Source organism: Columba livia, chromosome 1, assembly GCF_036013475.1.
Source record: "Columba livia isolate bColLiv1 breed racing homer chromosome 1, bColLiv1.pat.W.v2, whole genome shotgun sequence".
Classification (NCBI taxonomy): domain Eukaryota; kingdom Metazoa; phylum Chordata; class Aves; order Columbiformes; family Columbidae; genus Columba; species Columba livia.
In genome coordinates, this window is record NC_088602.1 from 193,373,438 (window position 1) to 193,399,309 (window position 25,872).

Genomic DNA, 25,872 nt, shown 5'->3' on the forward strand with positions numbered 1-25,872 from the left:
TCCTTTCAGTCATTACAATTCATTTTCCTTAATGAGTTAGTGCATTCACTCTTCAAGGTTCCAGAGCTCGATGCTCTGTGATTAGCTCTGCTTCCTTGCACATGTAAAGGGTCTGAACACACAAATCATTTGTATTAGGCTACAAGACTATTGACATGTGCATTAATTGTTAGCCATGGCGGGATGGTCCCTAGAGTGGGTGATCTGCAGTAGGCAGCACACTACAGTGCTGCATAACTTAAACTCACTAAATTGAAAATAATGCCAGAACTCAAAACAATTTAATGCATGTCAAAGTTTAATGCCAGCTGGCAACTAAGCACCACACAGACACTCACTCATGCCCTCCCCCCAGTATGATGAGGGAGAAAATTCAAATATAAAGACAAAGACAGTTTAATAGGATAATAAAGGAAGATTAATAAAAATAAATAGAATATGCAAAACAAGTGATTGTTTTGTATATTGCACAGTGCAATTAGTCACTGCCAACTGTTCAGTGTCCAGCCCATCCTCAAGCACTGATCCTCCCTGGGCAGCTTCCCTCAAATTTATATACTGAGCACAACATCATACGGTATGGAATATCTCTTTGGTCAGTTTGAGTCAGTTGTTCTGGCTGTGTACCTTCCCAACTTCTTGTCCACTCCCTGCCTTCACATTGGCAAGCCAGTATGAGAAGTCAAAAATTCCTTGATTGCTTAGCAACAACCAAAACGTCAGTGTTTTATGAATATTTTTCTTATTCTAAATCCAAAACACAGCACCATACCAGCTACTAGGGAGAATATTAACTCTATCCTAGCCAAAATCAGTACAATGCAATAAAATTCCACTGTGCTATAGATAGTGCATAACTCATCTTTTGGAAGACCCATCAGCAACAAATTAAATTACAATGACCATGCTTTTTATTTAACCTTTGATCTGTCAGTATTCATACTATGACTCAATGCCATATGTCCAAAATAGACGTTAAGTTCTTGACTTGCCAAGAATGCCTGAGAGAGCTTTGTAAACTTTGTGTTGTGTTTTGCGTGAAAGCAATATGTAACCACTATATATTCCTACCAATGACCTTAACAGAAGGTACGCTCATGGGAATGCAGTATGACGTTGATGGCAGTCCTAGGGAATGGAGAGTCTTACAGAGATTTCTTAAGATTATTTGATCATGTTGCTTGAATCCCAGGCATCTCTGATTCATTTCATTCTTTTTGCATTTTTACACTGAATGCTAGGATATTTTATATTGAATGCTAGAATGGGAGACTGAATACTAGTACACAAATTTAACCCTGTGCAAGATGGCACAGTCCTGTGAAGGCTGGCCATATCTACTGAACAATTAATACATATATGTGATTGATACACACTTTGCCTCACATTGCTGTCAGCTTTTCTCCAATGCTGGTCAAGCCTGACTGCAAAACCTGTCCCAAAATTCTGCAGAACTAATCTGCTCAGACACAAAATTATGTGGAAAACAAAGAATTAAGTAGAATTGTAATCTCTTGGAATTCTGCCATGAAGAAGCGATTTTTGGTAATTTATATGAGGACAGGAACCTTTTGCTTTGGCAGTTAATTTGTATGGTAGTAGGAGAAATTGCATTCAATATCTTCCAAGTTATTTGCTGTTGAAACAGAAGTTCTCCCACACATTGATGTTTTTAGATGCTATCAGAAATTAACAGTTTAATAATACAAAGTAGAAATAAAATGCTGACTCTGCTTAGGATAAGCTTTAGTATATCAATTCAACAGAAATTTCATCAGGCAGTCTTTCTGAACAGAAAAAAAATATCCTGTCACACATAAGCAGTATAGGGGAAGATATGACTACGCTCATACAGAAATTATTTTCACACACTCATCTTTAACATGCATTGGCTTTCCCCATGAGCCTGTCTTTATTACAGGAAGATAAATAATAAACAAACACCCTCAATCTTACTCTGAAATTATAAAAAAATGTTTTAATCAAATTCAGCTTCCATAACTGCAGAAGGAAAGTGAATGAGTGTGGTGGGTTGATCTCAGCTGGCTGCTATGTGCCCACTGAACCACGGCCTCACTCTCCCTCCTTAGCTGGACAGGGCGGAGGAAAAAAGGGTGAAAAAACTCATGGACTGAGAAAAGGACAAGGAGATCACTTTCAAGTTACTGATAGAGACTAAACAGACTCGACTTGGGGAAATTAATTTGATTTATTGTCAACTAAAAATAGAGTAGGGTAGCAAGAAACAAACACAAATCTAAAATTACCTGTTCCCAAAATGAGCTTCTGCCCAGCTGCAACTTCATCCATAACTTTGGTACCTCCTCCTCCCGAGCAATGCACGCTGGTGGGGAATGGGTGTTGTGGTCAGTTCATAATCTGTCACCTCTGCTGATCCTTCCTTCTCATACTCTTCCTCTGTTCCAGTGTAGGTCCCCACCCATGGGTTACAGTCCTGCATGAACTTCTCCAACATGGATAATACCCACGGTCTGCAGTTCTTCACCGATTGCTTCATTATGGGTGTCCCACGAGACCACAGCTCCTGCCAGAAATCCTGCTCCTGTGTGGGGTCCTTTATGAGCTGTAGGTGGATATCCACACCAGCATAGTCCTCCATGGCCTACAGGGGACAACCTGCTTCACCATGGTCTTCTCCACAGGGTGCAGGGGAACATCTGCTCTGGTGTCTGGAGTACCTCCTCCTCATCCTTCTTCACTTATCTTGGTGTCTTCAGGGTGTTTTATCTTACATTTTTCTCACTCCTTTCTCACTCCTCTCTCTCACAGTTGCTGCAAAGCATTTTTTACTTTTTTTTTGTTTTTTTTTTTTTTTAGGTAGAGGGGACACCAGCGTGGCTGAGTGGCTCAGCAATGTTCAGTGGTGGGTCCATTTTGGAGCTCGCTAGAATCAGCTGAATTCAGCATGGGGTAGCCTCTGGCCTGCTCTCACAGAGACCACTCCTGCGGCACATTCCACTACCAAATCCTTACTACATAAGCCAAATACAATGAGATAAACAGTTTAGGACAATATGAGGCATTTGGCTGAATCCTGTGTGACCTTCTACAAGCTTTTCCATACTGCAAGTTTGGAACTTGCATGCAAGGCATCAACAAGACTGGCAATAGTAACAGCAGAATCTAATCTTTCTGTGGACAAAATTGTCTAAGATGCTATTAGTAAAAATGAAATTATTATTTTGAAAGTATTCCCTTAATTTATTTTCTTCAGAAGAAAATAAAAACATGAAGCAGGACATGACAAAATGATGTAAATTGCTTTTATTGTATTAGCTAGGAGCATGCATCGCATCTTGTAGGCTTTTACCTCTTTTGCAGCAGCATAAAAAAATCTGGAAGACTCATTGTCAAAAAAAAACGCAACCAGAAATGTAAATAAAAATATCTGAGCTACAAATAAAGAACCAAAGTCTTTTGTACACACCACACAATGGATATGAAAGAATCATCCACTTAATCTAAACGCTCTTTTAATAATAAAGTGTTCAGCATCTATAGGAACACTTTGGAACAGTTGTTTAAAGATGAAAGGCTGTCAAAAAGAAGGATGTTTTGTCAGCACAGATATGCAACCAATATTTATCTGTATACTAAAGAAATACTCAAAATGTTACTTACATTTCTTCTTTCTATCAGTAATTTGTACTCCTGATGTTGCCCCCAGCAAACAACAACTTGCACGAGGTAATTTCAATACAATCTATATGAATGCAAATGCACCATCTCTTACTACAGAAAATATCCATATGACTTAAGATAGTATTTTCATAAAACAAATTTTCTATGAATAACGGCCTATTGAATTCACAGCAAAGAGAATGTTGTTCAGTTTCCCAGTCACCCAGAGCAACCATATGATTTTAATAAAAAGTTTAGCAGGGGATTGGACTAGATGATCTCTTGAGGTCCCTTCCAATCCATAACATTCTGTGATTCTGTGATTCTGTGATTTACTTTAGATTCAGAAAAAGGAAGAATGCAAATTTTGCATCAGAAACATGTATCTTATCTGAATCAACCAGTTTCTGAGGTGTTTTAAGAGCAAACTTGTTGAAGCACAAAATTCTGTGTTTGTTTTTAGGTCAGTCAGAATAAAGCTTGACTTCCACACTTCAATTTTACTTGCAAAAATAAGGGTACTCTATGAAATTTTCCAAATACTATTAAATTTTCCAAATACTATGAAATTTTCCATCTAAAAACTACACCAGACGGAGAACTGCACCTTCTCTTTCTTGCAGAATCAAAATTCATCTGAAAGTACTGTTAAATAAATATTTGAGTAATATACATATGGGTAATTTTCTGGGATGTGCCACTTTATGTTAATCTAGTGAAACCTCCCTGGATTCTACCTGTGCAGATCTCATTAGCCAGGTGTCTGCCTTCAACAGATGGTAGGAGGTAATTTCACATACAGCCTCCAATGCTGTCCTTCTCATGCAAGCATCAAATAGAGTAAAGAATCACACTCAAAGGATAAGAGAAAAAAGTTACTGTCAAAGCTGTCATTGTCAAACTAAACAAAATCACAACAAAGAGTATGAAGTGAGAAATCTGTGTGGCAGATATTGCATATAGCTGCATCCAACAGAAAATTGGTGGTAGACATGGAAGCAAAGAGATTATAATTATGACATAAGTTTCACTGGTTTATACCCCATTGCAATTACTTTTGTTTTTTGTCTTTTGGCTCCATAATTCTTCCTTGACAAAGAGATAAAATAAGAGAGGATAAGAAAGAGAGAGGGAAAAATATTTTTCTGTTGTCTGTTTTGGATTCCTTAATATCTCTTCCTTCACTTCTGGTTGTTTGGGATAGGTATTCAGCTGGCGTTATGCCCAGTTTCATTAAGGTCAGGAGAGCAAAATGCCTTACACCAACTTTGAATCTGCCCTGTTGCATAGTGTGCCATATAAAACATCTCAGCCTGACTTATTAATTTATTTCTCCATTTTAGCAATTATATGGACATTGAGTAAACCAAGCAATAATTAGCTACTTACAGCTTACAGCTCTCTCTTGCTTCTCCTATGAAAGGTTTGATTCTGTTTTTTTTGTTTGTTTGTTTTTTTAAATGCTTCTTAAAAATAAAATGCTTAAAAAGAAAAAATGATCTGATAGTAGAGACATGAAGGAGAAAATGGAGAGAAAATACTTCCTGAAAACATTTTCATTGATAAAATTAACAATTAATAAGCATCACCATGTTTCTCACAACACACTTAAATGCTTTGTTTTGGAAAGATGAGGAAGATTGTGTGTCTGATATAAATTTAAATGTTATGCCTTTGTCAGTGAACTGCACAGGGAATAAGTTCCCTTGGCCTATAGTGTCTGGGGAAAGGTCATGTGATATGTAAAAAGGCCAAACAGTTTCTAAAGCAGACTTATTTAAAAGGATTGTAGTATTTGCCATTTTCCCTAACAGCAAAATCTGTTTCAATGGTAGGAGTTTCAGTTCAGGCAGTTAGGCAGTATGAAAGCAAGGAACCCGAAGAATCTTGTCTTTTAAATCTGTGTAAGATATTATTTTTATACTTTACCATATAAAATGGTGGGAGATTCTGCCATGAAAGCGAAGTGATTTATTATGTTGATATGGAGCACAGGTGAACATATTTCTTCCTTTTTCACTGATCCCATTAAGAAGTATTGCTTCATTTATCTTATATATTCTACCTTCATTTATCTTATATATTTTACCTTCAACATTTGTTAGGAGGCTGCAATAAAAACTTTTAAAAGAAACTTCTGATACTCAGATAATGAGATTCCATTGTACAAAATACAGTTCAGGAGACTTTGGAACTTCCTTCTGTAGGGAAAATATTAAAAATTAATTAGTGAAAAATCTTGAAAGAACAGAAACATTAAGCCCCATCTTAATTTCTAACTGTTCTCTCTTTTTATATGTAGACAAACTTAAAATATTCTTAGTTGGCAAGCATTTGATAGCAGATGAATATACCTCATACTTCAATATCTGTGCCATTGAATGGTGAATTGCGTTAGTTCTTGACTCATAATATACAATTTAGCCATGGGGGAAAAATAATATTAAAAATATAAAAATGAGAAATAATAGGGCACCTTTGAGAAGAAGTATCACAAACACATTTTTAAATAAAAGAAAGCAAATCAGCTGGGAGTTTATCCTCCCCCCAGTCATAGTCTTCCAACACAAGGCTCTGGGAGTCCCATGGCCCATCATTGGTGTTGAAAGCTGAGGCAAAGAATGCACTTTACATCTCCACTTTTCTATGTCTTTATTTGTGTGGTGACTGACCTCATCAACTAATGGATCAGTGTTACCTGTGCTCCTCCTTTTGCTGTTAACATATTTTAAAAAGCCCTTTTTGTTGACTTTCACAGTGCTGGCCAGCTTGAACTCAAATTGAGCTTTGGCTATGTGAATTTTCTCCCTACAGTGGCAAACAGCATCTCTGTAGTCATCCCACGTTGCCTGTCCTTTTTTCAAATGTCCATACACTTTCATTTTCTGCCCATGTTCTAGAAGAAGATCCCTGCTCAGCCAGCCTGGCCTTCTGCCCCACTTGCTTGACTTCAGACACTGGAATTGCCTGTTCCTGTGCTCTTAAAGAGTGACCAGCATTCATCAACACCGGTAACTTCAAAGGCAGATTTCCGGGGGACCTTACTAACCAGCTCCTTCAGTATCCTGAAGTCTGCTCTCCCTGCATCCAGGGTGGAAGTTTTGCTGTCAGTTTTTCTCCTCTCACCAGTGATTTGAAACTCAACTATTTCATGGTCACTGTGATGAAGACAGCCACCAATCACCACTTCACCCATGAGTCCCTCTCTGCCTACAAACAACAAATCTAAGAGGTACCTTTCCTAACCAGGTCCCTTAGTACCTGCACCAAGAAGACACCTTCAATGTGCTTCAGGAATTTCCTTGACCTGTTTGTGTCTGCTGTATGATACTCCTAGCTGACATCTGAGAAGCTGAAATCACCCATAAGGACAAGGACCCCTGATCTAGAGATACCCCTTAATTCCTTGTAGAATAAATCATCAGTGTTGCTGTCCTGGTGGAGTGGCCAATACGAGACTCCTTCAACAACATCTGCTTTATTTGCTTTGCCATTCAACCTCACACAGAAGCTCTCAACCATGTCGTCACCAGCTGTAAGTGCCATACAATCTTAACTTTCCCCCTCCTCTCCCAGGTAGTCTGACTAGGGTTATTTGTGTGTGACACAAAGGAAATGGGACACTAGCAATCAAATTCTCAGTGTCTTCTGGGTTTCTCTTGATCAACACTAACTAACTGGGATTTGAACAGGTCTTTTGTGCCCTGCACATATAAAAACATTTAAAACATTAATATTTAACATTCATTTCTAAAATATTCTGGGCGTATGTTTATATTCTAGGTGCATTCAGAATCTATATCTTCTAGGTCATACTCATGTAAGGACAGACGATAAGACTGGAATATTACCCTACAAGAATCCTAGTGTAAAATTCTAATTCATCCACATAAAAGACAGTAATTTCAGTTAGTATTATGCATCCATTCCCACTGTTCACCTTTTCCTTAATGTCTTAAAAAAATGCAGTCATCATTCTGTTGACCACCTTGACTTTACCACATTTCCAAGAACGCAAGAAAGACAGCTTTTTATCATTTCTATAGCGGACCAGAAGGTAAAATAGCCACATGTGTGTTACCATGGCCAAAACAGAGCCTTTGACAGAGATTTCCAAAGGAAGTAAGTGGAGTGAGTATTAATCAGTATCAATCAGCACTCCAGCAACATTTAATAAACTGCAGGTTCCATACATCAGGTGGGGACTTTATTACCACACAACCACACAAGAATGACAACACACAGCATGGAGTTACTCACTCAGAGAGAAGCCTCTCTCACTCAGGGATACCCAGAAAAAATAATTGCTTGCCTCGGGGGAGAAAAGGCTCACTCAAGGATGTAGCCAGAAGAAAGTAATTACTCACTAAGGCGAAAGTGAGGGCTCTCCACCCCAGGAAGGCTCCTTAGATGGAATCCCAGCCTAAGAGGAGGGTTCTGTTCACAGACCTGCTGCTCTGAAAGGACTACTCAAAAGGGTCTTCAGCAGGGGCCCCATTTTATAGCCAGGTTGGATCTGACTGCGGTCATCACAAGCGTGATCCAGAAGCTTCTCTGGGCTTGGGTAACTCATTAGCTGAGGACCCTGTCTATGGCTGGGTGTCACCCCTCCTGCTCCTGCAGACAGGAGGAGGTGAACGTGACTGGAGTCATGGGAGGAACATGACGGTCAGCATTGACCTTGGTGTGTATGTGAAGACAGGCACAGTGGGGCATAAAAGGGGCTAACGAGCCACCAACCGTCATGTTGAAACTCTGGACCTCACCAAGGTGTGTGAAACTGCCATACTGCCGCTGCCTGTAGAGCTACTTGTTTCCAAATGCTGCAGTACATGAACAGGAGTAGTGGCTATTATATTTTTTCTGCCAGAAGTGAGTGGAAAACATAAAAAAAAAAAAAAAAAAAATCCATTCTTTATGAAAACCAGCCTGAATGTTTATAGAGTTAAATCTCTCAGTGTGGAAATTTAAGATCTTGGCTCACTGTTAATGTGGAAAAGTTCCAGAAGTTAACATGCTCTTTGGAGGTGAACCCTTCAAGCCAAGCTCCTTGGTATTGATCGTGACATTATCTTGTCAGCATGAACATCCAATATACAGCTTAGGCAATAATTCTCATTAAGTTGCATAGGCTATGAACAGCACAAACTTAAACAAATGTGCAGTGTCAGAGGACAGGCAAAGTGCAGCACCTAGTTTTAATGAAGTGAAAACAATCCATCTGGCAATCTCTTTTAATTTTACCTCTGACTCAGTTTATACTTTATTCAATCCAGCATCCCTCTTTTTATCTTTACTCTAGCTTCTGCTTTCGTATGTATATATAGATATATATATATGTATATATATATATATATTTATTTTATTTTTTTTTTCCCCAAGTGAGTGGCTTCATGGAGGGCTTGATACTGCTTCACTGATTTCTGCAGTAATATGCTTATTGACAGCGATGGTCCAGTATAGAGCTCATCTCTAGTAAAGTTTTTATTATCATTGCTCTAAACTGTTAAGACTTTAATATTCTTGTCTAGCCCTATGTTTCATGTATTTATTCTTCACTAAACTTGAAGATTTCAAAACATGAAGAAAACAACATTGTCAGTTTATCTAGTATTTTGTGTAGTGTAGAGCATATAATTTCACCATGTTCTTGTGATGCATTCATTACATTCACCTATAGTATCTCTTTCCAAAAATCATATTCTCTTGAATGAATGACATCATATAAGGCAGAACCTGCTGTGACCTCTGTTCCAACAGGTCATTAAATCACTAGAAAGTTACATTTCAGTTTTCAGCATTTTTAATTTATGATGAAGTCACGTCTTAAATTTCTCTCCTATAAACCAAAAAGCATGCCTGTTAAGGCACACTGTCAAACCTTGAATACTTTCATATCTCTTTTTTGAAGCTGTTCCAATCTGTCATTTTTTTCTCTGAAGAGCTTCACACAGTCAGTATTCAGGTAATGACCTCACTAATGTAATGTACTGTGGTAATATGATCTCCCTCTTTCAACTCAATAGTCTTGCTTATTGAGACTGAATAGAGTTGAGGCATTGCCTGCCATGGGAAGTTCAAGATACTTTCTGATTGATTACTTAGTTTTCAAAAATATTTGTGCTTTCCTGCGATTTTTGGATGGTTGGTTAATTGGCTTTACTTTTAACTGTCTTGAAGGGCAAATGAGTTTGCTTGCAGAGTAGAATAGAGTTGCCTGTATGACAACCAATATTTTTGTCACTTTGTAACTTCACTTTCTGACATAAATTGTGAAGTCATTGACTTCACTAGTAATGACTTTGTATTTTCTTCTACAGACCTTCTAGCTACTTGAGTGATGCCTCAGAATTTTCTCAAACTATGTCAAACAGGGTTTTTTTAGTTTGATTAATGAATACAGGAAAAAAAAATCCACTAACATGACTTCATCCAAAACGATCTCCAAATTCCTTTAATAGAACTATAAGCTGAAAACAAAGACACAAACAAACAAAAATAGATACTGTGGAAACAGTTAATAGGCAAAAAAGGTCAAGTGCAGGAAGTTGCAATTATGCTGTCTTTTTTTATTATCTTGAATTCAGAGCTTTTGTGTTCAAATAGAATCTGTATGTTTTTAAAAATAATTGTGTTTTGAATTTTGTGTCTAACTTTGTTAATAAAGATACCAGGTTATACCTTACAAAAAGCAGGACCTGATTCACTTTACTTATTAGTTTCAAGGTATTAACCAGAACCAAATTTCAGGAATCCCATGTGTTCTTCATAATTAGATTAGACATTTCATCATGGTGAAAGAAAGTCAGAGCCATAGGATTATTTTCAAAACATTAGCTATATTCCCCAAAGAAGACTATACTCAGTACATGTGTATCAAGTGAGCATTTCTCTGTGACTATAAAGATATGAAAGAAAAATTCTGATAAATCAGAAATTGGAAATAAGAAGAAAAAAGATAAGTAAAAACAAAATGATGGAAGGGAAAAACTCTAGAAAACAGAGAAGAATTTTGAATTAAAACTTTAGGAATGAGGGAATATCTCTACGGTTTTGTGAAAAAGCTAAACATTGTACTTGCATGAGATATAAATTGTAAAAGGTTTTTCATTGTAATGGGAAATAGTAAGGTTGCTAAATAACAGTACGATAGGTGCTGCTAAATCAGCAAGTCCAAATAATTTTGCATCCAAGTGCTATAAAGAGTCAGCTGAGGAGATCTCTTGATCATCAGTGATGATTTTCAATAAGTTTTGGAGCACTGGAGCATTTCCAAAGGGCTGGAATGAAGCTAATGTTATGCCAATATTTTAAAAGTATAAATGGGACATCTAATTATAGGCCTGTCATCCTGACATTGATCTCAGACAAATTATGGAACAAGAGATACAGGATTTGATGAATAACCTATTAAAAGAGGATAATATAATTAATAGCAATCAGCATGGGCTTATAGGAAAGACATACTTTTAAATGTGCTTGTAAGCTGATCAGGAAAGCTATCACTGAACTGAAAAGGATGATGCTGATGATCTTGTTTAACTTCTATAGGTCATTCAGTTTCATACTGAATAAGAAATTGCAAACACCAACATTATACATAGATATAGATATAGATATATATATGTATACATATACGTATTAAACTATGTTTTAATATACAACTATATTTAAAGAAATATCAAGGAACGTGTTTTTCTAATAAAATTCTGGAGGGCCTTATTTGCAGCCTCAGTAAAACACAACATTATTACTGAAAAAAAAATGTGGATAACACAGCAACTGGAGGAGTGGTAAATGAAGAAAATGAACTATGAAATGAAGAAATGAAGAAAATGAATGCCAGTTGCTAACAAGCAATTGGCATCAACCAGGTGTCAGGGGTACAACAATTTGTTTTATTATAGACAAAGAAAATTATGTATCTAGGGACAACACCGTGAAGAACACTTAGGGAATCAGAACTCTATCCTGAGAATTAAAAATCTAAAACCTTGGGGATAACAAGCAGTAAGATACTACAGCTGGAAAATCCTAATGTAATCCTGACTTGTGCAGCATTCAGATTACCTCTTTTGGGACATGAAGTCTATCCCTGTAATCCTCGATTAAAGAACGACACTGATATATTGAAAAACAAGTATAGGGAAACATTACAAAATCGTTAAAGTATAAGCAAATAAATCTTTAGCCTAAACTTAAGGTACTGATTTAAACTTTCTAATGCAGCAGTTTATTTCACCTCTTTTAGCACAGAGAACAAAGCAACAATATTGGTAGGAAGAAGTCAGCTTTTGTGACTATCCATAAGGAGTTTAATCTGCTTAAGAATTACAAAAGAAAGTGAAGGCTTCATTTGACCATAAGCTGTTTGTACTTACATTCAGAACAGAAATATGGCTGTGGAAAAATGTGATAACCAGAATCCATTCACCGAAGAGTGAAGCTTCATTTTTTTTTTCCCCAAAATCAGACACTAATTCTAATAGAAGGTAGAATTAGATCTTTGACTGCAATCATTTCCCCTATTAATTGACTTCCAGGAGTCAGCACTGATACATTATTCGCACAGACTTTACTCTTGCTGTGTACTGTCCTTCATGGGTCCTATTGAATTCAACAGTATTTATGAGATTTACAGTTGATTTCCCATCCACAAAAGAGTTCTAATTGAGATGAAATTATTTTCCAAAAATTAACTCAAAGAAAAATTAATTCAGGAAAATGTGCCTTGTGTTACATGACATATCACATTAAATGATGACCTCGCATCACTTATGGTTAAGCAGCCTCCTGAAACAATGACCTCTGATTAGACTGGGACATCTCTAACTTCTGTTCCAGCATGCAAGTTGTAACAGAAGGCATGAGATTACTTTGAAGGAGGTAAGAAAGCAGGTAGAAAGTTCGCAGATTTGCAAGATACTAGCAGCCTAATTTTACTGCTGTCCTCAAGTTAGGTAAGCTGCTGAAATTGTGCAAGACAGCATTGTGTGTCTCTTGGCCTGAGCACTCAGGAAAGCAAGAGAATGAATGTTTCTGCATGGTTAGAGATGTACATTCAAGCTCTCTGCTATACTCCCATCCCATAGAAATGTATAGCAGTAGAGAGGGAATAGGTGGAATTTCAGAAATAATTTCCCTGCCCTTGTTACTATCTTTCTCAAAAATAATAATAAAAAAAAATCTACAGAAAAATCCATAGCCAGCAGCAAAAGAAGTAACACAGATTGTTTCTTTGGGCAGCTGAAAGTAAAACTGCAATGTGTAAAGTCATAGTTTTCTTCTCAGTTAGCTGGTTTTCATTCAACTTGCAAAACGTTTGCCTCTCATTGGAACAGAACACAAGAACTATTATATTTCAAATGTTTTATTATTATTATTTATTTATAGAGAAAACTACATATTTTTGTATTTTGAGAATTAAAGTATATATGTTATGTTTTTTAAAGACTACAGTCGTTATTTGAAATGCTTCAGTTTTGCCTGGCTGTTTCTAAAGATACGTATTTTGAAGTTTTTCTCAAAGACTTCAGGTCTACTAGTCTACACTAAAATACACAGTAGTTTGACATCATTCCCAGCCTATTGCAAGGAACTTTTGTGAATCATAATAGAGATATTATAATCGTAGAATTTTACATTGCTGGATATTGCCCATATCACTTTCCACTGAATTCAACATGATACCAACTAAAGCTCTCAAGCAGCAATGTCAAGGAAACACGATTCCATAATGCTGACTAATTTAGGACTCTTCTGCATTGCAGACGAAAGAGTAGTTGAAGAAATTGCTGCTTCTTTCAGTGTTGAGTGTTCAGCTGCTGTACTTTGATTGTGAAAACAATAGCAATCTAACATGCAATCTGAAGAAATCTTGAAAAATAAAGATATTTTGAAAAGTAAGCTTTGTACAAAACTTTGAGTTGACTTTGTAGCTCCAATGCTACTACATAGTACCAACTATTTAAAGCAAAGTGAAGCCCATGCAAATATACAGAGGTTTTCCAAGTAAGGAATGCTATTTTTGTAAGAAAATAATTAATAGAAGTCTTATTTTATTAAATACTGCATAAAACTCCTTAAATACTTCTGGTAGAACAGGTTTTCCCCAAAGAGTAGAAACTCATATAAGAATACAAGTTTCCAAAGATGTAATGCCAGAGTTATTTTTTTTTTTTAAATCATGCTTTTATCTGAATGACAAAAAGCAGTAAAATCACTGTGAATGTAAGAAATTATCTGGTTCCTACGTATTTCACAGACACACACTGCCAAGGTATTGGAGTGTGAAATTACTGAAGCATTTATGCAGTATCCAGGCATTGTGAATACAATTATACATAAGAGATGTTCCTAGTAATGATAACTTGAAGCTCACACTAGAACAACTATTCATTTACATGAAGTGATAAGAGTAACGATTTTAATGCTAAAGGTCTCTATTTTGATCCCCCCGGGCTAACAGCATCCATATGAATATTGCCAATGTGACCATTCACTAGTGTGGAAAGAGTTCATTTTCTGTTTAGAGGGCTGAGGTTGAGATGGGATTTAATTTTTTCTTTTAAATGTAACTTTCTTCTCAGTTCTGTGTGGTGAAGGTATGGCTAAAGGAATTTCAATCTGGCACACAGAACACTAAGCCATGGGATACATTTAAATACTAGATGAGACTAGACTAAAATAGAATAGTTCAATTGGAAAGGACCTACAGTGATCATCTAGTCCAACTGCAATATTTTGGTCATACATTTTACAGACCTTAAACCTATTGTTATGCTGATATGTTGATAAGATGGATCAATATTATGCATGCTCTAAAATGACACAGTAAAAATTATGAAATGGGAAAAAAACATCTAAAACTAAGGTTAGATACTGATCACAAAGTATCTGGATACTTAGGGTCAGGTGCTCATGAAGATAGACAGATTGTGCTCATATGTCAATTCAAGGAAATGTCAATGGTGATAAGTAGTAAACCAAAACCAGTAATATTTTTTTTTTTACATGAAGAACTTCAGTTATTTTTCCTTTATTTTAAGGGGATCATTCTGGAAGATGCAGGTTCTCCACTCTGCCAGCAAGAGCACAGAAAGAATAACTTGATTTACACAGGCTGCCCTGTGTTTTCTTATCAGGATAGGAAAATCATTCTATGGATAACTGTCATAGGAGGCTTGCATCATGGGTCAAGCTTTCGGCTTAAATTGAGTCCCCTTATGTTCAGAAAACAACAGCATTTACCTCCATCCCTTCAGTATGCTAGGGTTGCTAGGACAGCCTCCTTCTTGCCATGTCCCTGCTAGCATGTGCTCAGAATGAGGAAGGATAAGGTATGTAGTTTAGATTGGGCAGCCTGATTGTTCTTCATGAACTTAAGAATTCTCACTGATGACTAACTGAAAACCTCTCTACATATGGAAACAGCATCCATAATGTTGAACACACCATCAACCATCTCTAGAGTTCCAGCAGATGTAGTCTGATCAGTAGTAACTGATACATTCTCCCGAAAAGTATAAATTACTATTTGGTACACACCCAGTATTTGAAGTTGGTTTTATATAGCCAGCTGAGTCGAAATAATCTCTTCTCTCATTGAAGCCAATTTGCACAGAGCTTCTCAAGCACTGATGTTTGAAAATGGAAACAAACAAACAAAAAACACACACACACCAGAACAAAACAAAACAAAAAACCCCCACACCACTACATTCCTTTGAATTCCTTCAGACAATTGCAATCACAAACACATGCAGGTGGTTGTTCTAGGCATCTTTCACTCAATATTGCTTTGTACTGATGCCCTCAAGAAAGAATTCTTAATTATATTTTTGAACATGTTACCTACTGAATTATAAATCTAGAAACACTGACAACTAGCCTCAAGTAAATTAATTTTAATATAATCTGAAACTTTATTTGGATTTTATCTTCCTCCTATAGCAGTATAATCACCATGATAACTTGCATGATTAACTGGAAAGCTCTTTCTTGATGCTAAACATACATGCATGAAAACCCATGCTGGTTTATTTTCTTATGCATTTCAAAATGAAACTGAACACAGTGTTTTTTTGTTGAAAAGATTCAGGAATCTACAGAATAAGTACATTTTTTTAAAAATGTTTGCGGGAGCAGATGGTTCTAGCATTCTTATAGAGACAATGGCTTTAGTCTTTCCTCAAAATCTTAATATTAAATGTATGTGGAATCAGTAATCATCTCATTCCAACAACTTGATTTATAATGAGTCACAGAATTAATGTCTGAGAGGGTGACAAATTATTTCATTTTAAGGTGACCACTAGCTGATACAGTTGTTGCCAGTGTTATGTATCATTTTGTAGATCAAAGAAACCCTTTCAGCTTCCAACCTGATGGACACAATCTTCTTCGACATTGATATTTGCTGTAAGAAGTTATTGCAGAAACAATAAAGCACCAGTTAATATGCAACTTAGTCAAGCAATTTTTGTTTCTTTGTGTATAACAGAAAAGGATAGGTGGGATTTTCAAAGTTGGGTAGCACTTCAGTACATCAGCAAATTTTACTGACAGTCTCTAAAGCTGATCAGAGGTAAGTTTGCCTTGAGGATTACAATTCAAATAATTTCAGTGCAAGGAACTGATCCAATTGAGAATTCCAGTTTGAACCTTCTTCTCATTAAATCTACTAAACATCTGAGTGGATGGAGACTGTCCTTGTTTTTCTGCTGAAGTGTCCTAGGTACGCCGAAATTTTCTTTGTGGACCTTATTCTCTAACTTATTTAGGCTTTCAAAAAGCTGCATGTTTCATTGCAAATTTGGTTTCTACTGCATTAGAAGGAAGATTTCAACAAAAACAACAAAAAAAAGTTTATTCACTGAAAGCCTTAACTTCAAATAGATGAACTTGTAAAAAGAATGTAGAACCAAACAAGTTAATTGAAGTCTCAAGTGATCCCCATTTCAGTGGCAAAAAGTGGTAAAACCAGGCTGCTTCACCCTGAACTGTGCATAAGTTGTTTTTTTTGTTTGGTTTGGTTGGTTGGGGTTTTTTTTTAATTTTGTTTTTTTGGTTTTGGTTGTTTTGTTTTGTTTTGTTTTGTTTTCTTGTAGGAGTGCTGACACACTGCACTACTTGTTAACCTGACCCTTCCTAACTCAGTGAGGCACAGCTTGATGTATAATCAGAAGATGGAGTATGGGGCACAGAAGTCTACTGTTACATGGTGGAGGCTGCTGAGAAGCCATCATTACTACTCTTTGCAGTCAGCAAAGGAAGTGTTGTTGATGTGCCTGATCAACAAGGTGAAGGGAGAATTCTACTTTTCCCCAACCCAGAGTCAGAGTGGTTTTATAGCCTCAGCATATCTGAATAAAGCCAATGTCCAGAAAAACACTCTTGGAATTCTTCCTGCCGAGTGCTAAGGATAAAGCTTAGTGCTTTATGCTGTGTCCAAGTGTAGTGTCCACTCACACCTGTGCTAGCGTGCAAGTCTTGTGTAGTACACAAAGGCTTATAGCATCAGGGATTTTACACAAATGCTGGAAATTAATCTAAAGGATTCATATGTCTGAGCAGAAAGTGCTACGACATAATAAGCTACTATTTCTGTTTCTTTAAAAAATGAAAAAAATATGCAATGGTATATATATATATATTTACATATATATATATATATATATATGTAAATAGTTTGAAGCTGCAAGCCACAAAGATATTTAAAAAAATCTAGGTAGACATCAAGAAAAACGTTCCCCCTTTATGTCAATTTGTTGTAACATAAAGTAAACACATGCTTCCTTTTTTTAAAAAAAAAATCTTAGATATAACAGCATTTGGGTCAAATGATCTATGGATTTATTATTTCTCTTTGAAAGTAATTTCAAAGACAATAAGAGCACATTAGCTATCCATCTGTTGTATAGTGTACAAGAAACATCCAAGCAAAATGTACCTGTTTTGCTTTGCAACATTCCAGATCTTTCTTAATTAGAAGTGGATCAGAAATGAAATATTTTAGATGTGTGAGGACTGATCAGCAAACTAAATCTGCTATGGAAAAATTATTTACTCAGAAACTCTACAAAACTGAAATATTTCTATTTTTCATAAAGAACTGCATGTAAAGATACATAGTTTAATAAAAGGCACAGCCAAGTTTTTGCTCTACCTGCTCTAACTGAAGCTATCAAATCGTTGAGGATTTAGGCTCTGTCTATAATTCTCATTTGTTTTGACCAGAATATACTTTTTAGTGAAAAAATAAAAACAAAAAAAGCCCTTACATTTGACAACTCACTTTTTTCAGTTTTGATTAATAGATGTATTTTGATAAAATCTGCTCATTACAAATTCCAACCTGTTACTTCTCAAGCATTCTCAAATTTTAGTGGTTTAGATAAAACTGGACACAGATCTAAATAATTTCCATTTCAAAACCTAATTCACATAAACCAATGTGGGCCAGAGTGGAAATAAAAACAAGATGTAGTCTCTTTAGTGCAGCTGTGATCACAATAGGCTTAATCACATCAGAATGTTGAATTCAGGATTATACTTCTTGATTTCTAGAATTGCTGCATAGTCTAGAAACTGAAACTGCAACTTAATTATAAACCACTGCCACTCATTCATAGAAATGTAACAGATGAGAATAACAGCTATTGTTGCTTGATAGCCTGTTAAAGAGATTGCACCTGTCATCATGATTTGGTCATTGCCTCTTCTCAGAGAGAATAATAAATTTGTTTTATTTGCATTATATCCCACTTTTAAAATAGAGATTAAATCCAATTAATTTCAATAAAATAACACCTCAATGGAAACATATTTTATATCACCCTGTATCATTTGGTTGGTATTGATTTAAGAGTTAAAAAGATAAATAATTGAAATAGTATATGATTTTTTAAAATCACTTAGCAAGCAAAAATCACTTCTCACAGATGAGAATTTAATCACGTAAATATGCAGTTCCATATCATTTACAGTTAGCAAGAAACTTTTCTTGGCAGAAGAAGATATAGAACAACAGTTAAGGTCAGGAGCCTGAAACACATAATCACACATGAGCACAGGAAGCTTGAAATAATGCACAAGTCTCAGCAGGTTATCCGTAAACAGTCTGTTTCCAATTCTCCCACCCAAGTAATTCCAGGTTTTCTTCCAACATAGTGGCATGTGTGGTATATTTGTTTTCTTTAATGGAGACTTCATCAAGTACTTGCAATAAATAGATTGATACAACTGTTTCTCTTAACATAATGTCACTCTGTTCTCAGAGAACAAGCTTTCATCCTTTAACACCTTACTTTAATGAACTCTTTCTTCACCATATGATAACTAAGAGATAAAATCACTCAAATTTTGAAAAATATAAGATCTGATTCACATTCTAATACTTTCAACTGTATTTAAAACTAGGTCTCTCACTGCAATGCATACTATGTTGGACATTCTTTCCCTTTAGTAAAGCATGAGAAAAAAGGATAATTTATTGAATAGTAATAGTTTTTAAAGACTACTACAAACATATAAACCCCATCTTACAAGACTGAGAAAACTCACAATTAAATAAAATTATCTTGTGTACTGTTTGTTATCCAGTTTTTCTGTAAAAGATGGGTTTTTCAGAAACATGAGGCTGACCTCAAGCACATAAGAATTATACCATGCTAAAAGTTTTGGAACTCAGGATATGTCCCTATAATAAACTGTTTGGAATGAGGGAAGCCTTACTAAGACTTTTGATAACATTCATTGTTCTGGTCAAGATTTTGATCAGTATAATGAACAGAAGAATGTTTATAGAAATCAATGCCAGCTTATATGCAGGTCTGTGGTAGTTGTCAGTGAAAGCTGGTGTCTTAACTGCAGGACCGATGAAACGGTAGCATAAGCTTAGCCTTAAAGTTCAGTGGCATTTATGGGTCTGTAAGGTTGTGGTAATATGCAGTTTATGAAAGAAATGGTGCAGAATCTGGATGCTGGAAGAAAGGACAATATATTCCATAGAATCACGGAATTGTAGAATCGTTTAGGTTGGAAAAGACCCTTAGGATCATCAAGTCCAACCATTAACCTAGACCTGCCAAATCCACCTCTAAACCATGTCCCTAAGCACCACATCTACATGCCTTTTAAATAACCCCATGGATGGTGACTCAACCACTTCCCTGGGCAGCTGGTTCCAATGTCTGACAGCTCTTTCCATTAAGGAATTTTCTCCTAATATCCAATCTAAACCACTCCTGACACAACCTGAGGCCATTTCCTCTTGTCATATCACTTTTCCTTGGCAGAAGACACCAACACCCACTTCACTACCACCTCCTTTCAGGTAGTTGTAGAGAATGATAAGGTCTTCCCTCAGCCTCCTTTTCTCCAGGCTAAACAGCCCCAGTTCCCTCAGCTGCTCAGTACTGTGATACACAATTTGTCTTGACGAAACTGGAACTGTTAGAAAAACTCATGAAATCTTTCGTACTTGATATGACTGTTCTCAATCACATGTTCATATTGGTCTCCAGCACACGGTGTACGTAATTTGAAGTAAATTCAACATTTACTGCTGAAGCTGTGGTCAAACACTTGACACCTATCCCAACTACACAACTGCAGTATCTGTATTAGGTCTGCTTCCTATTGTAATTAACAGGGTTAATCACACCAGTATCACTTATACAGTGCTATTGCAGTGCTTGCTGTTGACCTTATAAATCTAACTGCAATAGTTCAAAATCCTGAAGATGATATATACTTGCAAAAAAAAAAAAAAAAATTGTCTTTACAAAAAAAATTTGTCAGGTTTTAATATATTAAATCATTACAATTATGATTTCCTATACCTTTCATTTGTAATTATGTATGAGATTTCAAGTATTATTTAAAAGCCTTTCCTTTATTCCATTGGAATTTATAATGCAATTATGAGTTTTAGATATAAAATGTTATTCATATACATTTTGCAAATAACTGTAAATGGACAAAATTACTAGCATATAGGTAACAGTTTTTCTTATATTGTTCTACTTTAATTTTCCCCTTGATTAAATTTTGCACAAATTGTATTCTAAGCTCTGTGATTAGAAGGTACCAATTCACATCTAAATAGTTCATAGAATATTGTAAAAGAAAGTGTTAAGATAATTAAATAAGTATTAAGTGGATTAGTTGGTCACATCCCAAAGCTCTGATAGTGCTTTTCAGTGGGAAAGAATGCAAAATTATTCCAAAACTTGATGGTACAGTTTCAGTCATGGGTTTAGCTTTCTTTGTGTGAATAAGCTTTCACTTTCTGCCTTATTTTGTACTTGTCATCTTACAAGAATTACCAGGTGGTAATGACCATATTCTAATTATATGCTATTTTAAATATTTAAGTATCTTAAATAGTTTACATGGAAAAGGTCTAGAATGAAAATTTGACTCCTTTTATTTCCCGGATGGCTATCATAAAATATGTTAAATACAGAACTTCATAATTTCTTTTTTTCTACACTTCCAAAAAATGTCAGTGTCATGCTATGGCCACGTCTGTACTATTCTGCAGGCTACACCACAAAAAATCCAGATATACTTGTTGGGCTGGCTCAGACACAGGTTGTAGTTGCTGAAATGTGAGTTCAAGTCCTGAAAATCCAATAGCTGTTTTTAACAGCCTACATACTAGAAGGACATCAGCAAACAGTTTCTGTTTTCACCCTGAAGTGAAATCCCCTCCGCACCAAAAAAAAAAAGAAAAAAAATGAAAGGCAGCATTTCAATTGATTTCAATGGGAATGGGATTCTACCCCATGCCTTTTTGTGTAGCTGTCAAATTTAATTTGAAATTTTGAAGCAATAGAGAATTTACTTTATGCCTTGGAAACTTGTTCAACTAATTGCTGATTTACAGAGTGTAAAACATGCATTTTTTGCTATCTGATTTTATCTACACTGTCAATTTACCCAAAGCTTCTTATATACATTTTATGAATGAAAAAAATTCAGAGTCAGAAACTGATAATTCTGTCTCTTGATATGATATGGTGAGAAGCACAAACTGAAGTATTCCAAATTAATTTTAGATAGTGGAAGAATTGAGATAAGAATTGGACTTAAATGCTGGGTTTCTGGGTTGTTTTTTTTTTTTCTTTTTCTTTTCATAATAGATTAAAAGACACAGGTTTTCAAAGAAAAAAAGTGTTGCAGAGATATAGATCCCAATAAGGTATCTAGATGTGTAATTTTTTTTTTCATTCATAAAAAATATTGAACTTAAGTGCCTTTAAATTCTCAATATTTGCTATATGTAGGAATTCAGATTGCTACTATTGTTCAGGAAAACCAAATCTTCATATTTCACACTAAACTGCTGTTTAGTTTTGAACAATTGTTTAATTGAATTAATACTTACAGCAGGATCAAAAGGTTTCGATTTAAGTGGTATCTCAGAACATAAATAATACTTTTCAAGAAGAAAAAATACAGAAGTGACAAGGCATTGGATAAACAGTGGAATTGTTGTTTTAAAGACAGGGACTAGACTTCTTATAAATAATAGTCACAAGGGCTACAGATAGAAACCAACTGGAGTGATTGCTAGTTTCCCCCTACCACTTTGGAAATTTTAATTATTCAGCATTCTACCTACTGGCAGAGTCACACTGCTAGCCATGTGATCTGACCCTGGCATGGCAGCTTCAAGTGAAAACTCGATTTCAAAGTCAAAAGCTATAAGCAGCTACAAGCTGCTCTGAAGTATCACCTTAAAAATAGTTTGGCACCCTTTTTGTATAACTGTATTCCAATTTTCTCTTTTTTGTATTTGGCCTGGGGAAAGGTACTTAAGTAAACACATGGGAACTGTTTCATTGCAAAGATTTAAATGTGTGTTAATTAATCAAAAGTGTATATAATAATCCTTCACAGTGAATCTGTACAGGAAATGCTTGTCTCCTCTTGGAATCATCAGTGTTAAAAGTCTGATGAATTAGCTTTCAATTTCATCTCTAATTCCCTGGAAATCATATGTCTTTGACATATGAGCTTCATCCTTTTTGGAGTTACCTCTCATAAATAACACTGTTACTTTTTTGTTCTAAGAGTTGTGTCTATTTTAAAATACCTTTTCATGTCAGGCCACATCTTAGTAGCAAATCCTCCCATTTTGTTTCAGGTGTTGATCTCTACTGGATTCCACTTTGAATCTCTGAAGAGAAATTTTCTTTTGTGACTCAATTTAAATTCTCAATAACAAAATGTTTAATTCACCCAAGGTGTTTCACTATGGATTCTTTTCTTCAGTAACATCTATAGATGCACCTTAGCAATTACAGACACATCCTGAATTTTGAAAATGCTATTAAAATAATTTTACTTTAATAGGGCAAAGACTTGTGGATATCTTAATGGTTTATATTTTTCTCTAAAAATGTAAACGGAGACAGGCCAGATCTATAATTAGTAGTGAATAGATAGCAATGTCAAATCAGGAGATAATTATAATTAGTTATTTACTTCCATGCTTTCCATACTTTAGTCAGCAAAAATTACTTGCAAGTAACAAGCTTATGTTGTGTTATCATAGCTCTGTATAGTACAATGAACTACATTTAATCATGACTAAATTTTAAATAAGGAGATTCTGCACCATTCTAATTTTATATGCTCATTACTTTAAAACTGATTTTCTTAAAGTAATTCTGAATAAGAATGATAGAATATTTTGTCAGAATAACCTTTTTCTTCCAGAAAACACAAAAGATGGTATCAGAAAATCAGAAAATGGTACATATATGCTACAAAATAATTTTGAACTTCTTTGTCTTTACATATGGAAGCTTCTAGGTTAAAGAAGGTCAAACAACAAAGAAAACAACATTACAAAAAAATGAAATTTTTGCCTATTTGAGTTCAGGAGAAATGTTGGAAGGAATTTTTTGTACACACGAACACGTTTCCTTGCAAAAACTGTATTAGTTATAAGGTTCCTAAAACTGAGAGGAAAGACGGAAGATATGAAGATCTTTAAAAGGTCAGGACTCTGTCTTCCTGTATCTAAAAGAAAGGAAAGTAGATGTTAGAAAAGTACTGGGACAGAACATGGAGAAGAGCTAGAAAAAACAACAGTTGTAGCAGATGAAATGGTTGTGTTACTGCACACAGTACGGCTCTTCTATCACCACTTCTCTAAGGCATCTTCTTTTCACTAGTGTTTTAAATTAACTCTCTTCAGATGGAGGAAATTAGTAAACTGAAGATAAGTTTTCCACTGAAGTGACTTTATGCAAATGAGTCATTAATGCAGTCTCCAGGATGTTGTCAGCCCAATCTGTTTCTATCTTAGCATTAACTTCATAACATATGCTTGCATCTATTTTATGATACTGGTAACACTTATCTCATGTGAACCAGAAATTGGCCCCAAAAATTTTGAGTAGTAGCAGCTTGCTATACAATACAGGAAGCTGTTGTGCGGATCTTTTAAAAATGATTTAAAACATTCGCAAAACATCACTTAAATAAATTGCTCTTTTAAAGGATTATAGAATAAATGGATAAATTGATTCTAGCCATTACACGTTCTGATATATTGCTTCATACTAGGCTATACTGCAATGTGTCACTTCTAGTGACTTTCCTACTTTGTTTCCTTAACATTTCAGATATGACATACTGTTACTGCGACTAATGCATTCTTACAGGACCTGAAGAAACTTGCATGCCAGGAACTAGCAACAAAGAGAACCACTGTTTTGTTTTGCACACTTTTATTTCTTTACAAGAATGAAAAATGTCTTTTTCTTAATAACAGAGGTGATACTTGTTATTTTTTACTGGCTATTAAAAAAAAAAAAGAAAAAGAGCTACAAAAAGTTAACAACTATTTTGAATATTATATACATGAAGATATTTTCCTGATTGTACAGTCTTTAAGAAAAACTCCTTAAACTGATAAAAACAGAGTTTCGTGCATAGCTATTCAAAAGAAAGCTGATCTTATGTATCTTCTGCTTTCAGTAAAAACCAAAATCCAAACCCCCAAATCTGCTTTTTTGGCATTTTTAAAACTTTGGTAGCTGGCTTTACAAGTCACAGTTTGAAACATTGTTCTGAGTGATTCCAGATTCATTTTTGAGAGTGACAGGTTGCATGAACTTCGAAATTCTCAACTGCATTAGCAGCCCACCGAGCAGGGACTGAAATTCTGGACTTGTTAAGCTGTTTCAGGAGTTTTTGAATGAAGTGTAATTTTGCTACTGCAAGAATGAAGAACGGGGCTGTGGAAAGGAAATAGTGGAGACGCAAGGCTGTTAGTCTCCTCACCACAGCTAGGTGGAGCAGGAGAGAAAAACAGAGAACAGCTTCAGATAGTAGGGTCTTCCCACTCTTAAACAGTAGCTGTTGTCCCAGCTTCTCTCTTTGGAGCTGGCAGCAAAACAGAGCCCAGCTTTCCACAGCTTTGGCACAGCAGGGAATGCAATGGTGCAGTGACTGGTTTTCTGACACCAGCAAGAAGCACGTTTGGAAAATCATGCAATTAGAAGCTGCTCTGCCTTCTTCCAAAGTTATCATTCATAACAACTGCACTTCAACTGTGCTTCCACTTTGTTCTTTTTTTCCCCTGATCTCATGAATCATATACTTTGATTTGTACAGTGATGCAGCTTTGTCATATAATTATCCCATAGCAAGTAGTCATGGTGAGCTATAGATCAGAAACCACTGAGTTGAAATGAATATTTTACCTTTATCACTGATCTCTAGCATGATTCACAAAACTTTGTATAAAAAATTGGCACGAATTTCTTTTTTCCTGATTATGCTTTGAAAGGAAATATTGGCCCATGGACAGCAGCAGCTATAGATGCTTAAATAGAGAGAAGTGTAGTCTCTTCTTTTGCATTTGATGAAGATATCTACCTGCAGTTAACTCAGAGGCCTAAGCCTGAGCTTTCAGGGACCAGCTCTGTGGTCCTCCTTATTTCCTAAATCCTTCATCAACACACGAGTATCTTGAAGTATCTTACTCCTCTGTGTACTGCACAGGCTTTCATATGTATTTAGCTTTTACTCAAAAAAAATAAATTAAAAAAATTGAGGATCTAATATACAATTTCCAAACAAGTGTTGGCTCAGGATAACTGAGGGAAAGTTTCCATCTCTAACCCCACTGCAGGATAAGTGGGAAAGCTAATGAGGAAGTTGTTCCATCTTGTATTCTTTTCACCTACAATTTTGCATCTGACT